Below are 11,290 nucleotides of genomic sequence, written 5' to 3'. Positions count from 1 at the left end.
GTCCGTTTAATGGGTTCACACAACGCAGTGTGAACTTAGCCTAAGTAACACACTAGGCACTCGTGGATTAAAATCCTGCAGGCCATGCAAAGGCCCCTTGCTCACTCCAGCACATATCCAAAAGTTCTCCATTGTTCATATGTATGATTCAGAGGAGACATGGGAGACGGTCATGTGGTCAGATTAGACCAAAATAGAACTTTTTGACATCAACTCCACCCGCCGTGTTTGGAGGAAGAAGGATAAGTACAACCCAAGAACACCGTTCCAGTGTTCCGCAGTGCACACGCTGCGGAAAAAAACACGCGGAAACATAGCTTTGTTTATTCCGCAGCATGTCAGTTGTTTGTGCGGATTCTGCAGTGGTTTACACTTGCTCCATAATAGGAATCCGTAGGCGTAAAACCGCAGGTGGAATCCACACAAAATCCGCAAAAAAAATCGCAGGAAATCCGCAGTGCGGTTTACCTTCGGATTTACCAAAATCAGTCTGGAAAAATCTGCAGAGTAATCCGCGGCGTGTACACATACTCTAAGGCTATGTGCACACGTAGAATGGGCCACTGCGGATTTTTTCCACAGCGGATTTGATAAATCCGCATTGGAAAACCGCTGCGGTTTTTAATGCGGATTTATTGCGGATTCTACTGCGGATTCCGCTGCGGAGTTTCATCTGCAGTTTTCTATTGTAGCAGATGTAAAACCGCTGCGGATTCCGCACAACGAATTGACATGCTGTGGAAAATAATCCGCTGCGTTTCCGCGCTGCTTTTTTCGCAGCATGGGCACAGCGTTTTCTGTTTCCCATAGGTTTATTATTATTATTATTATAGCGCCATTTATTCCATGGCACTTTACATGTGAGGAGGGGTATACATAATAAAACAAGTACAATAATCTTGAACAATACAAGTCACAACTGGTACAGGAGGAGAGAGGACCCTGCCCGCGAGGGCTCACAATCTACAAGGGATGGGTGAGGATACAGTAGGTAGGGTAGAGTTTACATTACAATAGGTAGGTTTACATTGTACTGTAAACTTATGGGAAACTGCTGCGGATCCGCAGCAAAATCCGCATCGTGTGCACATACCCTAAGGCTATGTTCACACTTTGCAGATTCCACTGCGGATTTTTCCGCAGCAGAATTCCAAAATCCGCAGTGAAAACCGCAGCGCGTTTTCACTGCGGATTTATCGCAGTTTTTACTGCGTTTTCTTCTGCGGATTTTCAACTGCAGTTTTCTATTGGAGCAGCTGAAAATCCGCAGAAAAGAAGTGACATGCTGCGGAATGTAATCCGCAGCGTTTCCGCGCGGATTTTTCTGCAGCATGTGCACAGCGTTTTTTGTTTCCCATAGGTTTACATTGAAATGTAAACTCATGGGAAACTGCTGCGGATCCGCAGCGGTCAAATCCGCTGCGGATCCGCAGCAAAATCCGCAAAGTGTGAATATAGCCTTAGAGTTCTGGCTCCTACAGACCAGTTAGACGCTCCCAATCAACTCGTTACCTGCATTAAAGACAGCTGTCTTACATAGCCACCTTTTATAAAAGACTCCTGTCCACAGATTCAATTAATCAGTCTGACTCTATCCTCTACATGGGCCACAAAACAATAAGTAAGATATATATATATATATATATATATATATATATATATATATATATATATATATATATATATATATACACACACCCACACACTGTATATAAAGATATATTTAAATATAATATATGGCCATCCATAATGAACTGACGACAAACACCTGGACCAATTTGCACCAGATTAGGCACTTCGGAAAATTTTAAACCATTCTCAGCATTTGAATGAAATCTGAAAACAAAAGCAAATATCTAATATATACTTACCTTGTAATGTCTTCACATCCTTTTCCATCCAGATGTGTCCGGATCCCAGAATTCCAAGCGGCGGAAGTTCACCGACCTCCATATTGGGACACGCAAGAGATGGGTGTCTCAATATGGAAACTGCTGCTGGAACCAGCCTCTTGCGTGGTGCCAACAGCGGAACACCGTCGCACCACCCGCACACACACACACTATACACTGTACGCACCACCCAAACACACATTATATGCTATACACACCACACACACTGTATACGCTGTATGCACCACACACACTCTGTGTATGCCGTTCGCAGAGTGGATAGGTGGGTGAGCACATGGCAGGGAGACATTCTCAGTGCTGCAAAGCCTGCCCCCATCGTGACATTACCGCCCTTCTGATGCGGTAGCATCAAGCCTCCATCTAGTTAATTATTAGAGTCCTGTGCCAAAGCTCACGGCTGCTGTCCAAGCTGCTCTGGGCGGTTCCAAGCACATCTCCAGGCTGACCAAATGCGTCATAGTCAACATTGAGCTGCTGAAATCCCCATGCAGGCTGAGGCACAACTGCGTTCTTGTCAAGAGAGAAGAGCAGCAGAAACTCCCCAGCAGATCTAAGCCCATCTCCAGACTGACCACATGTGTCATAGCTGTCATGCCGTTGCCCACTGCAGCTCGCCGGGTGCGCGCGCGCGTCGCATTCAGCTCTGCGCGTGCGCACATCTGATTCCTCTGTTGGCGCTCTTTCCTGTCCTCTCCGTCATCCTGGAGGACTGTAACCCGGAAGTAGCTCCCATGCTGCTATGTAAACTGCTTCCTGCTGCTTCTCTGTGCCTGATGTTCATTTGTGTTTACAAGTGCTTCTGGCCACCTGTGGTCTCTGTGCGTTCCTAGCTCTCTGACTTTGGGTCTCCTCCGTCCTCTGCAGTGCCTGCCTGTTTCCTGTGTTCCTGCCTTGTTCCTTCAGTTCCTTTTCCTCTGCGGTACCTGCCCGGCTTCTATATCTTTTCCTTGCTCCCGTCAGCCTCGGTGTCTCCATATTGTCCTGCTAGCCTCCGTGCCTCCGTAGCGTGCCCATCTTCTCCCTTGTCTCAGTAGTTCCTTTCTGTTCCCTCTTTCCCTTTGTGCCTGCTGTGTTCCCATCTGTTCTCAGTCGACCCTCCAGCTTCCGTGGCGATAGTCCCTCATGGGCCTGCCCCTAACTCTCCCTGTATAGGGGGCGGTACACCTGGTCAGCTCGTCCGAGAGGGGTTCGTCATCACGGTCCAGTGGGTCCACTCTCCGTTTTTCACTGTTTGAATCTACATGCTCTATCGGACTGCACTCGGGTGACATCCGAGTGCAGCCAGATTCTTACAGCGTCACAGTAACATCAGGCCATGGACCCCGCTGGAGTCTCCGCCACTCAAAAGGAGTTACTCTTTTTGCGTGAAAACCAGACTAGGATCATGTCATTTTTAAAGAATATGGAGTCTCGCCTTTACAGCCTTCTGATCCTGGTATTGCTCCGCAGTTGGTTGCCCTTCAGCAGGAGCTAGGTCAACAACGGGACACTCTGTCCCATATTTTGAATTTTATGGCCTCCATTAATGATCGGCTTCTCTCCCTCCAGAATGTGGCCTCTGTTTCCACTCCTGTCTCTGCACCACAACCCTCGCCCCGACTTGCTAGACCTCCTCGGTATGGTGGGGATTCTAAAGCGTGCTGCGGCTTTCTTAATCAATGCCAGTTGCATTTTGAATTGTCTCCGCTACTTTATCCTACCGACCGAGCTAAGGTTGCTTTTATAGTATCCCATTTGGAGGGTGAGGCTTTGGCATGGGTTAATCCCCTCTGGGAGCGTGATGATCCTTTGGTCTCCCAACTCAATCCGTTCCTGGATACCTTCCGTAAGGTTTTTGATGAACCTGGTCGTCTGGTCTCTACCACTGAGTCCCTCTTTACCAGGGTACTCTCTCAGTAGCCCAGTACGCCATCCGTTTCCGGACTCTGTCCTCAGACCTTGGGTGGAATAATGAGGCTTTGGTTGGAGCGTTTTGGCGTGGTTTGTCTTCACGGATTAAGGATGAGTTGGCGGGACAGGACACTCCCACCTCTTTGGATGAGCTTATCTCCTTGGCCATACGCATTGATCTGCGCTTTCAGGAGCGCACTCGTGAGCTTGCCAGAGAGAGGAGACCTCTTCGCCAAACCACTGTTGCCCGAGGGACTTCTTTTTCTCAAGCAGCCCCGGTGGCTTCTTCATCTTCTCCTGAACCCATGCAGGTTGATCGCCTTAAGTCTTCTGAGCAACGCCGCAAGGAGAGACTCGCACAAGGTCTTTGTTTTTACTGCGGCAGTGCCTCTCATCTCTTACGCGCTTGTCCTCAAAAGCTGGGAAATGCATCCGCCTAGGACAGGTAAGAGAGGCCTTCCTAGGTGGTTATGATTCCTCTCCACCTCTGGTTTTGTCTGTTATTCTACATTTAGGTTCCCGTCACTTTTCTCTGGAGGCTTATGTTGATTCAGGAGCGGCTGGGAACTTTGTTCAGCTCGAGGTTGTTAACAGGCTTGGGATACCTGTTAGACCCTTGGAGACTCCTAGACAAATAGCTTCCGTCGATGGTCAGCCTTTGCGGGAGACCGTCAACTTGGTTACGGAGGAAGTCGAACTTCAGATTGGAGCTCTTCATCGTGAGAAACTGGCCTTTTATGTTTTACCTTCTTTGTCTCATTCTTTCCTTTTGGGTCTTCCTTGGTTGAGAGATCACGAACCACGCTGGACTGGCGTACTGGACATGTTCTACGGTGAGGACAGTCTTGTCTGAACAGGTGCCTGCTTCCCGTCAAGCCTGCGTCCTCCTCTCGGTCTGCTTCAGAATCCGTGGGAATTCCTCCAGCCTATTGCGCTTTCTCGGACATCTTTAACAAGAAGGAAGCGGAGATTTTGCCGCCGCACCGCTCTTATGACTGCCCGATAGACCTTGTTCCTGGTTCTACTCCACCTAGGGGTCGTATTTACCCATTGTCTCCTACCGAGACTCAAGCCATGTCCAAATATATTCAAGAGAATCTGGCCAGAGGCTTCATTCGAAAGTCTTCCTCACCTGCAGGAGCTGGATTCTTCTTCGTTAAAAAGAAGGACGGTTCTCTTCGCCCATGTATAGACTACCGGGGTCTCAACACCATCACTATCAAAAACAAGTACCCACTTCCTCTCATACCAGAACTCTTTGATCGTCTGCGTGGAGCACGAATCTTTACCAAATTGGATCTCAGAGGAGCTTATAATTTGATCCGTATCCGTTCTGGTGATGAGTGGAAGACTGCGTTTAATACCAGAGATGGTCATTATGAATATTTGGTTATGCCATTCGGTTTATGCAATGCACCCGCAGTCTTCCAGGAGTTCGTAAATGATGTTTTTCGGGATCTACTTTACACCTGTGTTGTAGTGTACTTGGACGATATCCTTGTGTTCTCTCCAGATCTGTCTACTCACAGAAGAGATGTACGGCAAGTACTTCAGCGTTTGAGAGAGAATCGGCTGTACGCAAAACTGGAAAAATGTGTCTTCGAACAGTCATCTCTACCCTTCTTGGGTTTCATCATTTCCGACGCTGGTTTGTGTATGGATCCGGGAAAAGTTTCTGCCGTGCTCAACTGGCCGCGTCCTCTTGGAGTGAAAGCAATTCAGCGATTTCTTGGATTTGCTAACTACTATCGGCAGTTTATACCTCACTTTTCCTCTCTTTCAGCTCCAATCTCCTCCATGATTCGGAAGGGTGCCAATCCTCATCTGTGGTCGTCTGAGGCCGAAGAGGCTTTCCGGTCCATCAAGCAAGCCTTTGCCTCAGCTCCTATTCTTCATCGTCCAGTGGCCAATAAACCCTTAATCCTTGAAGTAGATGCTTCTGCAATTGGAGCTGGAGCTGTGCTCTCGCAGAAATCCTCTTCTGGTCGTCTTGTGCCCTGTGGTTTTTTTCTCAAAGATCTTCTCCTCCTCAGAAAAAAATTATTCCATCGGTGATAAAGAACTGTTGGCAATCAAGTTGGCATTAGAGGAGTGGCGGTACCTCTTAGAAGGGGCTTTACATCGTTTTATAATCTACAGCGATCACAAGAATCTGGCGTATATTCGTTCTGCACAAAGACTTAATCCTCGGCAGGCCAGGTGGGCCTTGTTTTTCGCCAGGTTTGACTTCGAACTTCGTTTCTTGCCAGGAAATAAAAACTCCAAAGCTGACGCTCTGTCTAGGTCATTCCAGGTGGTGGATTTGGAGGACGAGCCTGCACACATCACTGATCCTGCCAGAGTCATCACAGTTGCTCCAGTCTCTCTCACTTCGTTGCCTCCGGGTAAGACCTTTGTCGCTGAAGGGAACAGGAGACGTGTCTTACTTTGGGGTCACGCCTCCAAACTGGCTGGACATGTTGGTTTCAAAAAAACCTTTCGTTTGATCTCTCGTTTTTACTGGTGGCCAACGTTGTCTAAGGATGTCCAAAGTTTTGTCGCCTCTTGTCCTTCCTGTGCCAAGAATAAGATTCCCAGGCAACTACCTTCTGGGCTTCTACATCCTTTGCCAGTACCTTCCTCTCCGTGGCAACATTTATCTATGGATTTCATCACTGATCTGCCTCATTCTTCTGGTTCCACCGTCATCTTCGTGGTCATGGACCGTTTCTCCAAGATGGCTCATTTCATCGCTCTCCCAGGTTTACCTTCTGCTCCCGAATTGGCAAAGATTTTTGTTCACCATATTTTTCGTCTTCATAGTCTTCCTTTACATATGGTTTCTGACCGAGGTGTTCAATTCACCGCCCGCTTCTGGAGATCCCTCTGCAGATCTATGAACATTTCGCTTGATTTTTCTTCGGCCTACCATCCACAGTCCAATGGCCAGGTGAAACGTACTAATCAGACCTTGGTAACTTATCTCCGTCATTTTTCCAATTCTCATCAGAATGATTGGTCTGACTTACTGCCATGGGCTGAGTTTTCTTACAATAACCATCCCAGCGAAGCCACTAACAAATCTCCATTTTTTATCGTCTACGGTCAAAATCCTGGTCTTCCTCTTCCGGTTCCTCCTGTCTCTACTGTACCAGCGGCTGATCTTCTGTCTAGAGAGTTCTCCAGGGTTTGGCAGGAGACCAAGTCCGCTCTTGAGTTGGCTCAAGTTAGGATGAAGAGACATGCGGACAAAAGACGTCTTGATTCTCCTATATTCCATCCTGGGGACAAGGTTTGGGTTTCTTCTAAATTTATCCGTCTCAAAATCCCTTCACATAAGCTGGGTCCTCGCTATATCGGTCCATTCGAAGTTTTGTCTCGTATTAATGACGTTTCTTACAAACTTAAGTTGCCTGCCTCTCTGCGTATTTCTAATTCTTTTCATGTGTCTCTCCTTAAACCTGTAGTTTTTAATCAATTTCATTCTTCTAACCTTTGTTCTCCTTCGCCTGTTTCCGAGGATGATGTCTTTGAGGTTAGGGACATCTTAGCCATGAAAAAACTTAGAGGGAGAACTTTGTTTTTGGTTGACTGGAAGGGTTTTGGTCCTGAGGAGAGGTCCTGGGAGCCTCGAGAGAACATTCGGGCTCCTCGTATTTTGTCCCGGTTTCTTTCTAGTCTTAAAAAGGAGGGGCGTAAAGATGGGGGTACTGTCATGCCGTTGCCCACTGCAGCTCGCCGGGTGCGCGCTGTTGTGAATTCTGTGGCTGAATTCACTCCTGTGGTCACAAGTGGTACTGCAGCTTCTGAGCTTTCTCCCTCAGGTGTTCTGGTGAGCTCGTTAACTGCTTCATTACTTAACTCCGCCTGATGCTGCTATCCTTGCTCCTTGTCAATGTTTCAGTGTTGGATCTGAGCTTCTCCTGATTGTTCCTGTGACCTGCTGCTCTGTATAGCTAAGTGCTTTTTGCTTTTTTGTTGCTTTTTTTTCTGTCCAGCTTGTCTTTTGTTTTGCTGGAAGCTCTGAGACGCAAAGGGTGTACCGCCGTGCCGTTAGTTCGGCACGGTGGGTTTTTTTTGCCCCCTTTGCGTGGTTTTGCTTTAGGGTTTTTTGTAGACTGCAAAGTTCGCTTTACTGTCCTCGCTCTGTCCTAGAATATCGGGCCCCACTTTGCTGAATCTATTTCATCCCTACGTTTTGTCTTTTCATCTTACTCACAGTCATTATATGTGGGGGGCTGCCTTTTCCTTTGGGGAATTTCTCTGGGGCAAGTCAGGCCTATTTTTCTATCTTCAGGCTAGCTAGTTTCTTAGGCTGTGCCGAGTTGCCTAGGTAGTTGTTAGGCGCAATCCACAGCCGCTTTTAGTTGTGTTTAGGATAGGATCAGGTGTGCAGTCTACAGAGTTTCCACGTCTCAGAGCTCATTCTTGTATTTTTGGGTATTTGTCAGATCACTGTGTGCGCTCTGATCGCTAAGCACACTGTGTTTCTGGATTGCCTTCATAACACCTGTCATTAGCAAACATAACAGTACAAGGAGCCAAACTAATGATTCTCAATAGAGGGAAAGAAAAAGTTCTGACATCATTTTTTTTTTTTTTTTTCTGCTCTGTGTTCACTTTTTTTTTTCCCCTAGACATTTGGGTGATTCTGGACACAGGTGTGGACATGGATATTCAGGGTCTGTGCTCTTCAATGGATAATCTCGTTATAAATGTACAAAAAATTCAAGATACTATTGATCAGAAATCTATGTTAGAACCAAGAATTCCTATTCCTGATTTGTTTTTTGGAGATAGAACTAAGTTTCTAAGTTTCAAAAATAATTGTAAGCTATTTCTGGCCTTGAAACCTCATTCTTCTGGTAATCCTATTCAACAGGTTTTGATTATTATTTCTTTTTTGCGCGGCGACCCTCAAGACTGGGCATTTTCTCTTGCGCCAGGAGACCCTGCATTGAGTAGTGTCGATGCGTTTTTCCTGGCGCTCGGATTGCTGTACAATGAGCCTAATTCAGTGGATCAGGCTGAGAAAAATTTGCTGGCTTTGTGCCAGGGTCAGGATGATATAGAAGTATATTGTCAGAAATTTAGGAAATGGTCAGTACTCACTCAGTGGAATGAATCTGCGCTGGCAGCTTTGTTCAGAAAGGGTCTCTCTGAGGCTCTTAAGGATGTCATGGTGGGATTTCCTATGCCTGCTGGTTTGAATGAGTCTTTGTCTTTGGCCATTCAGATCGGTCGACGCTTGCGCGAGCGTAAATCTGTGCACCATTTGGCGGTACTGCCTGAGGTTAAACCTGAGCCTATGCAGTGCGATAGGACTATGACTAGAGTTGAACGGCAGGAATACAGACGTCTGAATGGTCTGTGTTTCTACTGTGGTGATTCCACTCATGCTATTTCTGATTGTCCTAAGCGCACTAAGCGGTCCGCTAGGTCTGCCGTCATTGGTACTGTACAGTCCAAATTCCTTCTGTCCATTACCTTGATATGCTCTTTGTCGTCGTTTTCTGTCATGGCGTTTGTGGATTCGGGCGCTGCCCTGAATCTGATGGATTTGGATTATGCTAAACGTTGTGGGTTTTTCTTGGAGCCTTTGCGGTGTCCTATTCCATTGAGAGGAATTGATGCTACACCTTTGGCCAAGAATAAACCTCAATACTGGGCCCAGCTGACCATGTGCATGGCTCCTGCACATCATGAAGTTATTCGCTTTCTGGTGTTGCATAATCTGCATGATGTGGTCGTGTTGGGGTTGCCATGGCTACAAACCCATAATCCAGTATTGGATTGGAATTCCATGTCGGTATCCAGCTGGGGTTGTCAGGGGGTACATGGTGATGTTCCATTTTTGTCGATTTCGTCATCCACCCCTTCTGAGGTCCCAGAGTTCTTGTCTGATTATCAGGATGTATTTGAAGAGCCCAAGTCCGATGCTCTACCTCCGCATAGGGATTGTGATTGTGCTATCAATTTGATTCCTGGTAGTAAATTCCCTAAAGGTCGATTATTTAATTTATCCGTGCCCGAACACGCCGCTATGCGCAGTTATGTGAAGGAATCCCTGGAGAAGGGACATATTCGCCCATCGTCATCACCACTGGGAGCAGGGTTCTTCTTTGTAGCCAAGAAGGATGGTTCGCTGAGACCGTGTATTGATTACCGCCTTCTTAATAAGATCACTGTTAAATTTCAGTATCCCTTGCCATTGTTATCTGACTTATTTGCTCGGATTAAGGGGGCTAGTTGGTTCACTAAGATAGATCTTCGTGGTGCGTATAATCTGGTGAGAATCAGGCAAGGAGATGAATGGAAAACTGCATTCAATACGCCCGAGGGTCATTTTGAGTATCTAGTGATGCCGTTCGGACTTGCCAATGCTCCATCTGTGTTTCAGTCTTTTATGCATGACATCTTCCGTGAGTATCTGGATAAATTCCTGATTGTTTACTTGGATGACATTTTGATCTTCTCAGATGATTGGGAGTCTCATGTGAAGCAGGTCAGAATGGTTTTTCAGGTCCTGCGTGCTAACTCTTTGTTTGTGAAGGGATCAAAGTGTCTCTTCGGTGTGCAGAAAGTTTCATTTTTGGGGTTCATCTTTACCCCTTCTACTATCGAGATGGATCCAGTTAAGGTCCAAGCCATCCAGGATTGGATTCAGCCGACATCTCTGAAAAGTCTGCAAAAGTTCCTGGGCTTTGCTAATTTTTATCGTCGCTTCATCTGTAATTTTTCTAGCATTGCCAAACCATTGACCGATTTGACCAAGAAGGGTGCTGATTTGGTTAATTGGTCTTCTGCTGCTGTGGAAGCTTTTCAGGAGTTGAAGCGTCGTTTTTGTTCTGCCCCTGTGTTGTGTCAGCCAGATGTTTCTCTTCCGTTCCAGGTCGAGGTTGATGCTTCTGAGATTGGAGCAGGGGCGGTTTTGTCACAGAGAGGTTCTGATTGCTCAGTGATGAAACCATGTGCTTTCTTTTCCAGGAAGTTTTCGCCCGCTGAGCGTAATTATGATGTGGGCAATCGAGAGTTGCTGGCCATGAAGTGGGCATTCGAGGAGTGGCGTCATTGGCTTGAAGGAGCTAAGCATCGCGTGGTGGTATTGACTGATCATAAGAACTTGACTTATCTCGAGTCTGCCAAGCGCTTGAATCCTAGACAGGCCCGTTGGTCGTTATTTTTTGCCCGCTTCGACTTTGTGATTTCGTACCTTCCGGGCTCTAAAAATGTGAAGGCGGATGCTCTGTCTAGGAGTTTTGTGCCCGACTCTCCGGGTTTATCTGAGCCAGCGGGTATCCTCAAGGAAGGAGTCATTGTGTCTGCCATCTCCCCTGATTTGCGGCGGGTGCTGCAAAAATTTCAGGCGAATAAACCTGATCGTTGTCCAGCAGAGAAACTGTTCGTCCCTGATAGGTGGACTAATAAACTTATCTCTGAACTTCATTGTTCGGTGTTGGCTGGTCATCCTGGAATCTTTGGTACCAGAGAGTTAGTGGCTAGATCCT

This window comes from Ranitomeya imitator, chromosome 1 (assembly GCF_032444005.1).
Source record: "Ranitomeya imitator isolate aRanImi1 chromosome 1, aRanImi1.pri, whole genome shotgun sequence".
Classification (NCBI taxonomy): Eukaryota; Metazoa; Chordata; class Amphibia; order Anura; family Dendrobatidae; genus Ranitomeya; species Ranitomeya imitator.
Note: the sequence above shows the minus strand (reverse complement) of the source record.